The following is a 16,390-nucleotide window of genomic DNA, read 5'->3' as shown; positions in this document are numbered from 1 at the left end:
TTTGCAAGCAGACTCGTTCTAGGTGAAGCCCTTAGAGGAGGGGGAGCCGAACCGTTTTGGATCTGATCCTTCTCTCTCCTTTGGGGATCGCAGGACAGGTCGCGCACGGGGCCCGGCAGTAAACAGGTTTTAAACGCCCTCCTTTCCTTGCAGGGAACTTTGCGTTTTAAGTTGGGGTTGTGGATTTTTTTGCGTTTTAATTTGGGGTGGTGGATTTTACGGGAACTGCTCTGTCAGATTTGTAGCCGGATTGTACCTTTCCAAGCGCCTAGTACGGTGCTCTGCACACGTAAGCGCTCGATAAATACGATGGAAGGACTATGCCGGAACCGAGTGGGAATTGGCAGATGTTCAGAGTATGGTATTTGTAATGTTGACTTGTCAGCGTACGTTTCATCTGTCTACTTCATTCGGACTGCTTTTTATATAGGACCCTCACCTCATGGGAGCTTAAAGTTTCTTTCCATTCCTACTAAGTATTTTTACGGTGGCTACAAGCACTGCCAGTATCAACCGGCTATTGAGGAACCTCTCCCTCCTTCCAATAAAACAACCAAGGATGGGGGCTCCCAATGGATTAGCTTCGGTTTAGTCACATAAAAATAATAATAATAATGACGGTATTAAGCACTTACTATGTGCCAGGAACTGCAACTAAGCACTGGGGTGAATACAAGCAAATCAGGTTGGACACAGTCCTTGTAGTAATAATAATAATAGTGAAGGTATTTGTTAAACAGCGTGGCTCAGTGGAAAGAGCACGGGCTTTGGAGTCAGGGCTCATGAGTTCGAATCCCAGCTCTGCCACTTGTCGGCTGTGCGACTGTGGGCAAGTCACTTAACTTCTCTGTGCCTCAGTTCCCTCAACTGTAAAATGGGGATTAAGACTGTGAGCCCCACGTGGGAAAACCTGATTCCCCTATGTCTACCCCAGCGCTTAGAACAGTGCTTGGCACATAGTAAGCGCTTAACAAATACCAACATTATTATTATTATTATTATTAAACATTTACTATGTGCCAGGCACTGTTCTAAGCACTGGGGGAGATACAAGGTAACCAGGTTGTCCCACCTGGGGCTCATAGTCTTCATCCTCATTTTACAGATGAGGTAACTGAGGCACAGAGAAGTGAAGTGACTTGTCCGAAGTCACACAGCTGACAAGTGGCAGAGTCGGGATTAGAACCCACGACCTTTGACTCCCAAGCCCGAGCTCTTTGCACTGAGCCATGCTGCTGTACCACGTGGGGCTCGCAGTCCTAATCCCCATTTTACAGATGAGGTTACTGAGGCACAGAGAATAATAATAATAATAATTATTATAATGGTATTTGGTAAGCGCTTACTTTGTGCCAAGCACTGTTCTAAGCACTGGGGTAGTTTAAAGGTAATCAGGCTGTCCCACGTGGCTCTCACTTCACTTCTCTGTGCCTCAGTTCCCTCATCTGTAAAATGGGGATGAAAACTGTGAGCCTCACGTGGGACAACCTGATGACCCTGTATCTACCCCAGCGCTTAGAACAGTGCTCTGCACATAGTAAGCGCTTAACAAATACCAACATTATTATCATTATTATCCATCCCCATTTTACAGATGAGGTAACCGAGGCACAGAGACGTGAAATGATCTGCCCACGCAGCAGACAGGTAGTGGAGTCAGGATTAGAACCCATGACCTCCTGAGAAGCAGCGTGGCTCAGTGGATAGAGCATGGGCTTGGGAGTCAGAGATCATGGGTTCGAATTCCGGCTCTGCCATTTTTCAGCTGTGTGACTGTGGGCAAGTCACATAACTTTGCTGTGCCTCAGTTACCGCATCTGTAAAATGGGGATGAAGACTGTGAGCCTCACGTGGGACAACCTGATTACCCTCCATCTCCCCCAGCGCTTAGAACAGTGCTCGGCACATAGTAAGCGCTTAACAAATACCAACATTTTCTGACTCCATGGCCTATTCTTCACACCGTACTGCGTCTCTAAGGCACAGCTTTGGGACTGAGATCATCCTGGAAGGAGCTGATTTTAGAATCGATTTGGGGGAAGCAGTGTGACCTAGTGGATAGAGCACCGGCCTGGGAATCAGAAGGCCCTGGGTTCTAATGCTGCTCCTCCTCTCGTCTGCTGGGAGACCTTGGGCAAGTCACTTCACTTCGTGTTACCTCATCTGTCAAATGGGGATTAGGACTGCGAGCCCCATGTGGGACAGGGACTGTGGCCAACCTGCTTAGCTTGTGTAACAGTGCCTGGCACATATTAAGTGTTTAACAAATACTATCATTGTTAGTTGTGTCACACTCACTCTGGTGCCACAACCTGTCATCCACACGGGGCAAAAATCACCTGCCAGGGCTTTGTCATAGCCCTGCACAGGTTTGTCAACTCGTTTCTCACAGCATTTTTACCCCAAAATCTTGTCTGTGGCTTATGGATGATTTTTTAAAAAATATACTTTCATGTATTGGGTTTGTATAGGGCCAGTTCTCCGAAAAGCTGAGGTTTGTTTGATTTTTGTCCTGCCCTATTGATTATTTTCAGACCACGGGTTCAGACCATAAGGGCACGGATTTCTCAATAAAGGACGGATTTGCCCAGATGAGCCACACTTAGCGTGACTGAGAAGAATTAGCAGGCAGAGAGAATCCTGACGGTAGTTCAGTGAGACCTGTTTAAATAGCAGGTTTTAAAGCCACCTGTCAATTATAAAAGTGCAGAAGGGAGTAAATAGCATATCCCACAAACAAATGAAGTATAATTTAGTCTTGAGCGCAGTAAGATCATTTGGGTTTCCTTTCTTTCCCTAAGAAAGTTTCTTGTTTGGTTGTTTTTTTTTAATTTGACCTTCCCTTTCTCTTTTTCCTCAATGTAATCACGTGTCTCCGCCTTAATCCAGGAGAGACAGAAGGATAGTTTCCAGAAAAGGTTTTCTATGCTGTGTGTGTAGATTATGAAAGAGGAGGCTATAGCAGTTTTTGCAACCCTGAGTCATCCTTCCCTTACATCTCTGTTCACCAATAACAATAATCGCAATTTGGTATTTGTTAAGGGCTTATTGTGTGCTAAGCACTGTACCAAAGGCCCTCTAGACTGTAAGCTCATTGTGGGCAGGGAATGTGTCTGTTTACTGTTAAACTGTACTCTCCTAGCCACCTGGTACAGGGCTCTGCACACAGTAAGCACTCAATAAAATACCATTGAGCGAGTACAAGATGATGATATTGAATAATAAATAATAACGAAGATAATCAGGCCAGGCACAATCACTGCCCCACGTGGGCTTCCTAGTCTAAATAAGAGGGAGAACAGATATATTATTGCCATTTTACAGACGAGAAACCCGAGGCCCAGAGCAGTTAAGTGCCTTGTCCAAGGCTTCACAGCAATGGCAAAGCTGATATTAGAACCCGGGTCCCTTGACTCCCAGGCCGATGATCTTTTGCTTCTGGCTCAACCTGAAATATTTCTGAGAATGGCATCGGTTCACAGTGCTGTTGTTTTTGCTCAAAAAAATCAATCAATTGTATCAATCAATGGCATTTATTGAGCGCTTCTGGGAAGCGTACAACAGAGTTGGTAGACACATTCCCTGCCCGCGGTGACGTTTTCAGAAATGTGTCGGAGTCTCCCTCCACCAGTCAGATTCTTCTAATGCCCAATCGCTAGGGAAGACAGACTCCTCTTTACAAATTTCTTCTCACCTTATCTCCTAGTTACGCTGCCCAGGAGGTGTCTAAAAGTCTGTCCCTTAGCACCTTGTTCAAAACACTACCCCATTGTGGGCAGGGTTTGAAAGTTTGATGATTGCCCTTTATGAGTTGGGTTGAAGTATCCTGAGGGAGTGGATTTCACTTCTTGTATGTCTTACCTCGTTTTAATTTACCTTTGAAGTGCTGGTAAAAGAGTAATTTTTTTTCCCTTTTTCAACTGCGAAGTGGGATCTTTTCTGTTTAAATGAGAAGCACTCGCACCCATACCTATGTGTATTTTTTTTAAAGAATTTATGGTTGGAATCCTGGAGCATTGAAGCCTGAGGTAAAATTGTGGCACATAACTATAAAAAGTTGATGTTTCATTATTGAGAAAGCAAGGTGGCCTAGTGGAAAGAGTTTGGCCTTGGTCAGAGAATCTGGGTTCTAATCCTGTCTCTGCCATTACCGGCTGTGTGGCCCTGGGCAGGTCAATTAATTTCTCTGTGCCTCAGTTTCCTCATCTGCAAAATAGGGATTCAGTATCTGTTCTCCCTCCACACAGTCTGTGAGCCATTGTGGGTCAGAGACTGCGTTTGTTTGATCTAATTATCTAGTATCTACCCCAGCGATTTGTTTGACACATAGGAAGTTATTATTACTATTATTATTATTCTCAGAGCTCCACGTGCGTCAGGGTCCGTGTCCAACCTAATTAACTTGTCCTACCCTAAACTAGTACTCTGTTAGTACACACAGTAGGGGCTCAGTAAATAAGATTTAGTGAAATTCAAGAAATGGTCATCACTTTGGCCGATGGGGCCAAAAAGGAATTGTGCATCTCTTCTAAGGGGGCAGAATTTGTGGGGGACTCAAATGTGATGGCAGAATAATCCAGTGGTAAGAGCATCAGCCTGGCAGTTAGGGGTTGGGGTTCTGGTCTTTGTCTCTGACTGAGGGCGTTAACCTCAGTATCTCTCAGGTGTCTCTATCTAAAGAGGTTATAATGGTACCTACACCAGGGATGTTGAGGGCAAAATAAGAACTGAGAGAGCAGCGTGTTCTATTGGAAAGCACGCGGGACTGGTAGTCAGGAGACTTGGGTTCTAATCCTGGCTCTAAACCACTTGGCTGCCGTGCGACCACGGTCTTGTCGCTTATGTTCTCTATGCTTCCGATTCCTCATTGGTAAAATGGGGGTTACAGGGAAGGGAGAACAAATATACTGTCAGTCCCCATGCGGGACAGGGAAACAACATGGCCGAGTGAGTAGAATACGGGCCTGGGTTCTGGGTTCTCATTCTGGCTCTACCACTTGTCTGCTTGTCTGCCACTTCCCTGTGCCTCAGTTAATTCATCTTTAAATGGTGATTAAGACTGTGAGCCCCATGTGGGACACAGACTGTATCCAATCTGATTATCTTGTATCTATCCCAGTGCTTAGAAGAGTGGCTGGCACATAGTAAATGCTTAATAAATACCACAAAATGATAATAATAAGGGATAGTTCATTCAATCATATTTATTGAGCTTTTACTGTACGCACAGCTCGGTACTACGCACTTGGGAGAGTATAATGTAACAGTATAACGGACACATTCCCTACCCACAACGAGCTCTAATCCATTCCACCAGGTTATGCTACTTTCCTCTGTCATCTTATTCCCAGACCCCCCATCTCATGTCTCTTGCTGCTCTCCCCTTAACCACATCCTCCCTCTGGCCTGGGACTCTCTTTCCCATCATAAACTGTAAGCTCACCTGTAGACTGTAAACTCACTGTGGGCAGGGAATATGTCTATTTAGTGTTATATTGCACCCATTAAGCCTCGTAACAAAAAAAACCCAAATTGATGGGAAAGTATTTTGGGCTGAAAAAGAAAGTGCCATTCAAAAATCAAGTCCTGAAAGGAGAGAAGAGAAGGCTACTAAGCCCAAGCACTCAGTTCAGTGCTTTTCACACAGTCAGTGCTTAATACCACTGAATGAAAGGGAGGGGTGGAAGAAATCGGGGAGGCAAGGTAGTAGATTGGAGGAGAGTGGGGAAAAGTTTAACTTTTCTTGTGTTATGTCTTCCATCTCCTGTACCCCAGGATTTACACCCGGCTGTAGCCGCTCAACTTTGTCCTGGGAGGCAGGGTGGCCTAGCGGAAAGACCATGGGTGTAGGAATCAGAGGACCTGAGTTCTAATCCCCACTCTGTTATGGCCCGGCTCTGCCACTTGTCAGCTGTGTGATTTCGGGCAAGTCGCTTAACGTCTCTGTGCCTCGGTTCCCTCACCTTTAAAATGGGGATTGAGCCTGTGAGCCCCACGTGGCACAACCCGACTACCTCCTCTCTCCCCCAACGCTTAGAACAATGCTTGGCACACAGTAAGTGCTTAACAAATACTATCATTATTATTATTGTTATTGTTATTTTATTATATGGCCTCGGGCAAGTCACTTAATTTCTCTGTGCCTCAATTGCCTCACTTATAAAATTGGAATTACATCCTCCTCTCTCCAGTTAAGACTGTGAGCCCCATGTGGAACAGAGACTGTGTCCAACCTGATAAACTTGTGTCTACCCCAGCAGATAGTAAGGGCTTTACAAATATAATAATAATATAAAATGCCCAGGTCTGGCAGCTGGAAGACCTGGGTTTTAATCCCAACTTCACCACTTGCCTGCCGTGTGACCTTAGGCAAAGCATGTCACTTCTCTGTGCCTCAGTTTCCTCAACTGCAAAATGGGGATTTAGTGTTTGTTCTCCCTTCTACTTAGACGGTGAACCCCATCTGGGACAGGGTCTGTATTTGGTCTGATTAACCTGTATCCACCCCAGGGCTTAGAACAGTGCTTGATATATAGTAAGTGCTTATCAAATTCTTTTTAAAAAAAATTCCCCCCAAAAACAGAAGTTCCACTGCGGCTGGACTGGGGAGCAGAGGTTGGAAGAGGATAGAGTTGAGGGTAGAGGTGGGGGTGGGGAAGCAGTAGGGCCTGCTCTATTAAAACTGGTCTTCAGACCCTGAAAAGGGGCTAATGATCCAATTCAAAGATTATCAAGACACTGTTAGAGCTGTCCTTTTCTCCAAGTAACAGCCGATGCACCAGAGAGGTGACTGGGTAACAAAGTGAGAAAGGGAAATAAAAAGTGAATTAATATAAACAACTTTGGCAGAGGATTTGATTGGTGGGGGGTGAGGAGGAAGGGCAGTTCTAATAAGCTAAAATGAGGCTTTTGTATTATCAAGCAGTGGCATTGAGTGCTAACTGTGTGCAGAGCACTTGGGAGATTACAATAGAGTAGTAAAAATAATAATTGGTAACTGTGGTATTTGATAAGTGTTTACTATGTGCCAAACACTGTACTAAACACAGGGGTAGATAAAAGATAATCAGATCTACCTGGGGCTCACATTCTAAGTACAGATATTGAATCCCCATTCTGCAAAAAAGGGAACTGAGCCACGGAGAAGTTAAGTGATTTACCCAAGGTCACCCAGGAAATAAGTGGCAGAGCAGGAATTAAGTCCTCTGACTCCCAGACCTGTGATCTTTCCACTAGGCCCCGCTGCTTAAGTGAAGCAGCGTGGCTCAGTGGAAAGAGCACGGGTTTAGGAGTCAGAGTCATGGTTTCTAATCCCGGCTCCGCCGCCTGTCAGCTGTGTGACTTTGGGCAGGTCACTTGACTTCTCGGTGCCTCCGTTCCCTCATCTGTAAAATGGGGATTAAGACTGTGATCCTCATGTGGGACAACCTGGTTATCCTGTATCTAGCCCAGTGCTTGGAACAGTGCTCGGCACAAAGTAAGTGCTTAATAATAATAATAATAATAATAATGTTGGTATTTGTTAAGCGCTTACTATGTGCAGAGCACTGTTCTAAGCGCTGGGGTAGACACAGGGGAATCAGGTTGTCCCACGTGGGGCTCACAGTCTTAATCCCCATTTTACAGATGAGGTCACTGAGGCACAGAGAAGTGAAGTGACTTGCCCACAGTTGACAAGTGGCTTGACAAATACCAACATTATTATTAAGTAGGCCAAATCCCTGCCCTTTTATTATCTATGCCATTCCTCTCCTCCGGTATTTCTTTAATGAAATTTCACTTCCTAACGATCCGACCCAGGGCGATACTGTGCCTTAAATCGTGCAGGGGAAGGCAGGGGTGGAGGAGAGGCCTTACCAGTAACTCACAGTGGGTGTAGTGACTGTCACTTTGCTCTTGACACTTCCTGAAGGGAGTGGAGGCCTAGGGCTGAGCAGCAGGGGAGAATGGCAATTTGGGAAGGGAGGAGAGAGAGAGATGGTGAGAGATTAATAGGAGGAAGCGTGGCAGGGAATGAGTAGGAAGGACGGGGGGAGGACTGGAGTGCTAACTGTGTGCAGAGCACTGTACTAAGTTTGAGAATGGTATTTTTTGAGCATCTATGGTGGGCCGACCACTGTACTGAGGACTTGGAGGAATAGACTACAATAGAACTGGCAGACCTGATCCCTGTTCGCAAGGATTTTCCGATCCAGTGGGACGGACATTAAAAGATAAATGACAGATAAAGAAAATGGCGAGTAGAGGTATATGTACATAAGGTACTGTGGGGCTGAAGGTGGGGTGAGTATCAAGGTGCTTTTAAGGGTTACAGACCTAAATGCAGAAGAGAGGGTAGATAGGGTGAGGAAAAGAGAGGTTAGTCAGGGAAGCCTTCTGGGAGAAGATAGTAGGGCTTCAGAGATGGGGAGAGAGGTGGATTGTTGGATAGTCATTCGTTCAGTCATGTTTATTGAGTGCTTACTGTGTGCAAAACACTGTACCATGTGCCTGGGAGAGTACACTATAACACTAAACAGACACATTCCCTGCCCACGGTCTAGAGGGGGCGAGACAGACATCAACACAAATAAATAAATGACTGATATGTACATAAGTAATAATAATGTTGGTATTTAAGCACTTACTATGTGCAGAGCACTGTTCTGAGTGCTGGGGTAAATACAGGTAATCAGGTTGTCTTGGGGCTGGGACCGGGAGCAAGTCAGGGTGATGAAGAAGGGAGTGGGAGATGAGGAGAAGGAGGGGTTTAGTCTAGGAAGACTTCTTGGAGGAGATGTGCCTTTAATTGTCGAGTTTGAGGAGGGAGGGCGTTCCAGGAGGTTTATGAGGAGTGGACTGAGCATTTTTATAGAAGACGGATCTGGGCAGCAGAGTGAATTAATGGGGGGAGACAAGAGGCAGGGAGGTCAGTGAGAAGGAAGGATATGATCAGTGCTTGGATCGGGGGGGCAGCAATTTGGTTGGAGACAGAGCAGATTTTAGAGGTTTGGGGAAGGTAGAACTGATAGGATTTGGTGACGGGCCGAATACGCAGGCTAAATGAGAAAGATTAGTTGAAAGGAATGACACTTGAATCTCGGGCCAGAAATGAGGGGTGAACGTCAAACCGGTCACCCCAGTCTCTGGGACCCGAGAGCCTCTGTGAAGGACTAGTGCGGCCCCCCAAAGCCCGCTCTTACCCCTGTCAGTCGGCATAAGCGTGTTGTCAACTACGTGAAATATTAATAATTAAGGTACTTGTTAAGCTCTGGCTATGTGCCAAGTTCTGTTCTAAGCACTGGGGTGGATAATCTTAAATTAATGAGGTTAACACAGGTGGCAGGCTTTACGTACGAAAGGATCGTGCCAGCCAGAGCCTTAAACCAGTCAGTCAGTCGTATTTATTGGGCGCTTAGTGTGTGCAGAGTACTGTACTGAGCACCTGGGTGAGTGCATTATAACAATAGAGCAGACGCATTTCCTGCTCACAGTGAGCTTACAGGTTGCCAGTTTAGCTGCTTTGCTAGCCACTGTAGCCTTCGCTGCCAGTGTTAGCCACCTACTTTCAGGGTTCCCGCTGAGCCTTTCCACCCTGGGAGACAATGAGGATGATACTATTTATTAATAATAATACTACTAATAATTAATAATTATGGTATTCGTTAAGCCCTTACTATGTGCCAGGCACTGTACTAAGCACTGGGGTGGAGACAAGCAAATGGGATTGGACACAGTCCTTGTACCACGTGGGGCTCACGGTCTCAATCCCCGTTTTGCAGATGAGGTAACTGAGGCACAGAGAAGTGAAGCGACTTGCCCAACATCACACAGCAGGCAGGTGGCGGAGCGGGGATTAGAACCCACGTCCTTCTGTACTTCCGGGCCTGGGCTCTATCCACTATGCCATGTTGCTGGGTGGTTGTCAGAAACTTCTTACCTTTGGCTTTAAGGCATTCCATCAGCTCTCCTCCTACTTTACCTCCCTGATTTCCTACTTCAACTCAGCCCTCACACTTCACTCCTCCATTGTCAACTTCGTCACTGAACTTCGATCTTCTCTATCGCACTGCCAACCCCTGGCCCACATCCTCCCTCTGACCTGGAATTCCCTCCCCCTCCATATCAATCTTACTGTGTGTACAGAGCACTGTACTAAGCGGTTGGGGGAGTTGGTAGACATGTTCCCTGCTTGCAACGAGTTTACAGCCCAGAGGGAGCTTCTAGAACAGACCATCTCTCTCCCCACCTTCAAAGCCTTATTAAAATCTCATCTCCTCCAAGAGGGCTTCTCCAACTTAGTCCTCTTTTCCCCTATTTCCTCTCCCTCCTGCTTTACCTGTGCACTTAGTTCTGCATCCTTTAAGCACTTGATCTTCACCCACCCTTAGCCCCACGGCATTTACGAGCATATCTGCAATTTATTTTTATTAATTTCTGTCTCCCTCTCTAGACTGTAAACTCCTTGTGGGCAGGGAATGTGTCCACCAATTCTGTTGCTTTGTACTCTCCCGTGTGTTTAGTACAGAGAAGCAGCGTGGCTCAGTGGAAAGAACATGGGTTTAGGAGTCAGGGGTCAGGGATTCTAACCCCGACTCCGCCACCTGTCATCTGTGTGACTTTGGGCGAGTCACTTAACTTCTCGGTGCCTCAGTTACCTCATCTGTAAAATGAGGATGAAGACTGTGAGCCTCACGTGGGACAACCTCATTACCCTGTATCTACCCCAGCGCTTAGAACAGTACTCGGCACATAGTAAGCCTTAACACACACCAACATTATTATTATTACAGTGCTCTGCATTCAGTAGGAATAGAAGCAGCATGTCGTAGTGGATAGAGCACAGACCTGGCAGTCAGAAGGATCTGGGTTCTAATCCTGGCTCTGCCACGTCTGCTATGTGACCTTGGGCGAATCACTTAACTTCTTTGGGCCTCAGTTAACATCAGTAAAATGGGGATTAAGAGTGTGAACCCCATGTGGGATAGGGACTGTGCCCAGCCCGATTTCCTTGTATCCGCCCCAGCATATAATATTATTATTATATCATTATTGCTATATATTATTATTATTAGGGAGGGACTGTGTCCAACCCGATTAACTTATATGGCACATCGTAAGCAGTTAACAAGTACCATAATAATTATTCTTGATAAATACCATTGATTGATTGAGCCCAGACCCTATTTGTTATGAGGTTCTTTGCCATGAGAGTGAGCCTGTGAGGAAATGATTCAGTAGTGAAAGTTTTTAGGGAAAACCAAATTTTTTCCCATGATGTGCCTCTGCCCTCTATTGGTGAGAAATGCAGACTAATATTTCTCTCCTCTATCCATTCAATCTTATTTATTGAGTACTTACTGTGTGCAAAGCACTGTACTAAGTGCTTGGGAGAGTACAAGACAGCAGTAAACAGACACATTCCCTGCCCACAACGAGCTTACAGTCTAGAGGGGGGAAGGCAGGCATTAATATGAATAAATAAATTGCAGATAGGTACATAAGTGTTGTGGGACTGGGATGGGGGAGGAACAAAGGGAGCAAATCAGGGTGATCCAGAAGGGGACGGGATAAGAGGAAAGCGGGGGCTTAGGAAAGACCACCTGGAGGAGTTGTGTTCTTCAACAAAGCTTTGAAGAGGGGGAGAGCAGTTGTCTGTCGGATTTGAGGAGGGAGGGCGTGCCAGGCCAGGGGCAAGTGTGGGCGAGGGGTCGGCGGTAAGTTAGGTGAGATGGAGGCACAGTGAGAAGGTTAGCATTAGAGGAGTGAAGTGTGTGGGCTGGTTTGTAGTAGGAGAGAAGCAAGATGAGGTAGGTGGGGACAAGGCGGTGGTGTGGTTTAAAGCCAATGGTGAGGAGTTTGTGTTTGATGCAGGGATGGATGGGCAACCACTGACATTTTTTGAGGAGCAGGGTGACGTCTCCTGAACGTTTTTGTAGAAAAATGATCCGGGCAGCAGAATGAAGTGTGCACTGGAGTGGAGAGAGGCATGGGGCAGAATCCCATCTACCTGCTCAGTAAGTGCATACCTAGAGAATTTGGCATGGGCAAATGAATTCTTAACAATCAGAAAATCAGTGGGATTTATTGAGCACTTACTGTGTGCAGAACACTCTTCTAAGCACTTGAGAGAGTATAATCCCACAGAGTTGACAGATGTTCCCTGCCCACAACGAGGTTACATTCTAATAGGAAAGAAAGGAGGGGTACGAAGGATAATAATAATAATGTTGGCATTTGTTCAGCGCTTAGTCTATGCCAAGCACTCTTCTAAGCGCTGAGCGCTGGATCGGTCGTCATCCTCATCAGTGAACTAATACGGTGCGCAGAGCACTGAACTAAATGCTTGGAGAAAGTCATGACCCTTGCCCTCTAGGGAGAGGTAGGGAACACATTTTTGCCGAGGGGGGGAGCAGGAGAAGGCCAAAAGGAGCCCAAATATGTCAGAATGGGTAGCTACATAAACAGTGGAAAATACATTTAAGACGACACATTGGAGAGGATGGGTATAAAAATCTAAGTGCTAGAGAAGCAGCATGGCCTAATGAAAAGAACATGGGTCTGGGAGTCAGAGGATGTGGGTTCTAATCCTGGATCTGCAGCCTGTTCACTGTGTGGCCTTGGACAAGTCACTTAATGGTATTTATTGAGCACAAGGAGTCCCCGCCCCAAAGTACCAGGATCTGCCCCCCAACTTTGGGGGTGGTGGGAAGTGGGGGCTGAATGATGGGTAGGAAGAGATGGCGTCCGCTTCTTCTCTGCACAGCTGCTGAAGAGTTGGTCCCTTCTGTCATTCCAGCCCTCGGTCAGCCAGTAGTGTTAACTGAGAGCGCATACTGTGTGCAGAGCACTGTACTAAGTCCTTGGGAGAACAATAAACAGACACATTCCCTGCCCATAACTAGCTGACCTGATCAGTCGCTCCCATCCCGCAGTCGGGTCGTGGTTCATTCATCCATTTATTCATTCATTTAATCGTATTTATTGAGCACTTACTGTGTGCAGAGCACTGTACTAAGTGCTTGGAAAGTACAGTTCAGTAATAAAGAGAGACAATCCCTGCCCACACTGGGTTTACAGTCTACGAATCAGAGGCGGGCCTGGGAAAGAGGACCAGGGAATTTGATTCCCAGTCCAGTTCTGGCTACATTTCTGACCAACCTTGCCTCAACTAGACTATTTCAGGGGCAGGACCTGCCCTCGGCCCCCCTGAAAACCACCTACAGGTGCAGCTGGATTGAGTGTCTTTCCCCCTGGACCCTCAGTGTTTCCCTTTTTTGAGGGTGCGGTCTGCTCCCTGCCTTCTTCTTCACCTCCAGGTAGTGAAGGGGTAGAGAGGACCCCAAGGAGGGGACCAGCCAGGCAGTTAGGAGGGCCTGGATCCGGAGACTGAAGGCAGAAAGAGAGGTGAGAGAACCCCAGATCTGCAGCAGGGCACAGATCTCTGGGGGCAAAAGGGCCTGTCTCTGGGTGGCAGAGGGCCAGAGTTCTCTGCAGCAGACTGGCCACGCTCCAGCAGGCTGGCCCACGCTGGCACATACCCAGATCTGTCTGTTCATCTGTGCCCCGGGTACCAGGTATGTGCCAGCCTTGGCGTGGTTGGAGCTTGACCAGTGCGGCCGTGATGGTCCGAACTAGGGAAGCCCAACTCCTGACCGGATTCGGGAGGGAGGTTGTCCTGCTGGGCCTGGACACTTCTGGCCGTGGGACTTTAACAAGTCGGGGTGACCTTCAGCTCACACCTGCTCTAGGGGACGAGTGGAACCCCGACTTCGGTACTGGGGAAAGAGGGTGGCAGGAGAAGGGAAGAATCCCGGGGTCCAGTCCCCAAGCAGCCCAGGCAGCTCCAGGTCGACAACAGGTATGGCCGGAGGCGTGGTGGCCTGATGGCCAGATCCCTGGGGGTTCCGACAGCCTGGGCCTTTGAGGGTCTGGGGGTCCGGTGGAATCCCAGGGTCCTGCCGGGGCCAGCCAGGGCGGGGCTTCCCCACCAGGCAGTGCCCACAACTCTCCCAGGTGCCGTGCCCGGGCTGGAGGCAGGAAGAGGCCAGGGTACTGCTAAGCTGGGCCAGCACATGTTCACTCCTAGTGCTCTGCATCCATGGCATCTAAGTACTTGGCTTGGATGATTCTGGGCAGCAGATTGTACCTGGGGGAGACACAGACAGTTGTGGGGGGAGTCGCAGATGGGGTGGCAGAGCTGAGGGGGGAGACCGACAGGTAAGGGAAACCCGTTTGTGAGGGGGAGACCCTGCTGAACCCTGCTGTTCTCCCCGATCCTAATAATAATAGTATTTGTTAAGTGCTTACCATATGCCAGACACTGTACTAAGCTCTGGGGTGGGTACAAGCAAGGTGCTCCAGGGTGCTGAGCTGGGCCCCACACTCTTCTCGTTTTACACTCATCCTCTGGGAGAACTCATCCACTCACATAGCTTCAGCTATGACCTCTTTGTAGGTGACTCCAAATATATCTTTCTAGCTCTTCTCATCTGCCTGGAAGTCTTCATTCATTCATTCATTCATTCAATAGTATTTATTGAGCACTTACTATGTGCCGAGCACTGTACTAAGCGCTTGGAATGTACAAATCGGTAACAGGTAGAGACAGTCCCTGCCCTTTGACGAGTTTACAGCCTAATTGGGGGAGACAGACAAAACAATAGCAATAAATAGATTCAAGAGGATGAACATCTCATTAAAACAGTAGCAAATAAATAGAATCCAGGTGATGTACATCTCATTAACAAAATAAATAGGGTAATGAAAATATATACAGTTGAGCGGACGAGTACAGTGCTGAGGGGAGGGGAAGGGGGGGGGGGAGGAGCAGAGGGAAACAGGGGGAAAAGAGGGCTTAGCTGAGGAGAGGTGAAGTGGGGGGTAAAGAGGGAGCAGAGGGAAAAGGGGGAGCTCAGTCTGGGAAGGCCTCTTGGAGGAGGTGAGCTTTAAGTAGGGTTTTGAAGAGGGGAAGAGAATCGGTTTGGCGGAGTGAGAAGGGAGGGTGTTCCGGGACCGCGGGAGGACGTGGCCCAGGGGTCGACGGCGGGATAGGCTAGAACGGGGGACGGTGAGAAGGTGGGCGGTGGAGGAGCGGAGCGTGAGGGGTGGGGAGTAGAAAGAGAGAAGGGAGGAGAGGTAGGAGGGGGCAAAGTGATGGAGAGCCTTGAAGCCTAGAGTGAGAAGTTTTTGTTTCGTGTGGAAGTCGATAGGCAACCACTGGAGGTTTTTAAGAAGGGGAGTGACATGCCCAGAGCGTTTATTCAGGAAGTTGAGCCGGGCAGCGGAATGAAGAATAGACTGGAGCGGGGAGAGGCAGGAGGAAGGGAGATCAGAGAGAAGGCTGACACAAAAATCCAGCCGGGATATTATGAGAGCCTGTACCAGTAAGATAGCCGTTTGGGTGGAGAGGAAAGGGCGGATCTTGGCGATATTATAAAGGTGAGACTGGCAGGTTTTGGTGACAGATCGGATGTGTGGGGTGAATGAGAGAGCCGGGACAAAGACGATACCGAGGTTGCGGGCCTGAAAGACGGGAAGCATGGTCGTGCCATCCACGGTGATAGGGAAGTCAGGAAGAGGACAGGGCTTGGGAGGGAAGATGAGGAGCTCAGTTTTGGTCATGTTGAGTTTTAGGTGGCAGGCAGACATCCAGGTAGAGACATCTTGGAGGCGGGAGGAGATACGAGCCTGAAGGGAGGAGGAGAGGACAGGGGCAGAGATGTAGATCTGTGTGTCATCTGCATAGAGATGATAGTTGAAGCCGTGCGAGCGGATGAGTTCACCGAGGGAGTGAGTGTATATGGAGAACAGAAGAGGGCCAAGAACAGACCCTTGAGGAACCCCAAGAGTTAGAGGATGGGAGGGGGAGGAGGAGCCCGCGAAGGAGACCGAGAATGAACGGCCAGAGAGATAAGAGGAGAAGCAGGAGAGGACGGAGTCCGTGAAGCCAAGGTGAGATAAGGTGTGGAGGAGAAGGGGATGGTCAACAGTGTCAAAGGCAGGTAGAGAGTGGGAAGTATGTAGGTGCATGCATACTTACCCAGAAGCAAATGACTTTACTTCTCTGCAGGAAAATAAATACATAGAGGTCCTAAGACTTACCCCTGTGCAGACATACATATACTTACACAGAAGTTCAGGCTCTGCCACCGTCTTATGTGAGACTCACTCCCTTCATTCGTCTCCCCTCCCGGCCCCTCAGCACTTATGTCCATATCTGTCATTTATTTATAGTAATGTCTGTTTCCCCATTTCTACACTGTAATCTCATTGTGGACAGGGAGCGTGTCTGTTTTTGGTTGTATTATACTCTCCCACGTGCTTAGTACAGTGCTCTGCACACAGTAAGCGCTCGATAGATTCAATTGAAGGAATGAATGAAGTCACTTAATTTCTCCATGCCTCAGTG

The 16,390-nt window shown here is 47.7% G+C and overlaps 1 long non-coding RNA gene across 1 annotated transcript in view; it reads left to right on the top strand.

Moving 5' to 3' along the window:
* LOC120638724 overlaps positions 1–16,390 on the top strand; it is a 34,968-nt gene that overhangs the window by 462 nt on the left and 18,116 nt on the right. The window lies entirely within an intron of this gene.

Source organism: Ornithorhynchus anatinus, chromosome 12 (assembly GCF_004115215.2).
Source record: "Ornithorhynchus anatinus isolate Pmale09 chromosome 12, mOrnAna1.pri.v4, whole genome shotgun sequence".
Taxonomy (NCBI): domain Eukaryota; kingdom Metazoa; phylum Chordata; class Mammalia; order Monotremata; family Ornithorhynchidae; genus Ornithorhynchus; species Ornithorhynchus anatinus.
Note: the sequence above shows the minus strand (reverse complement) of the source record. Positions and strands in the feature narration are given on the sequence as shown.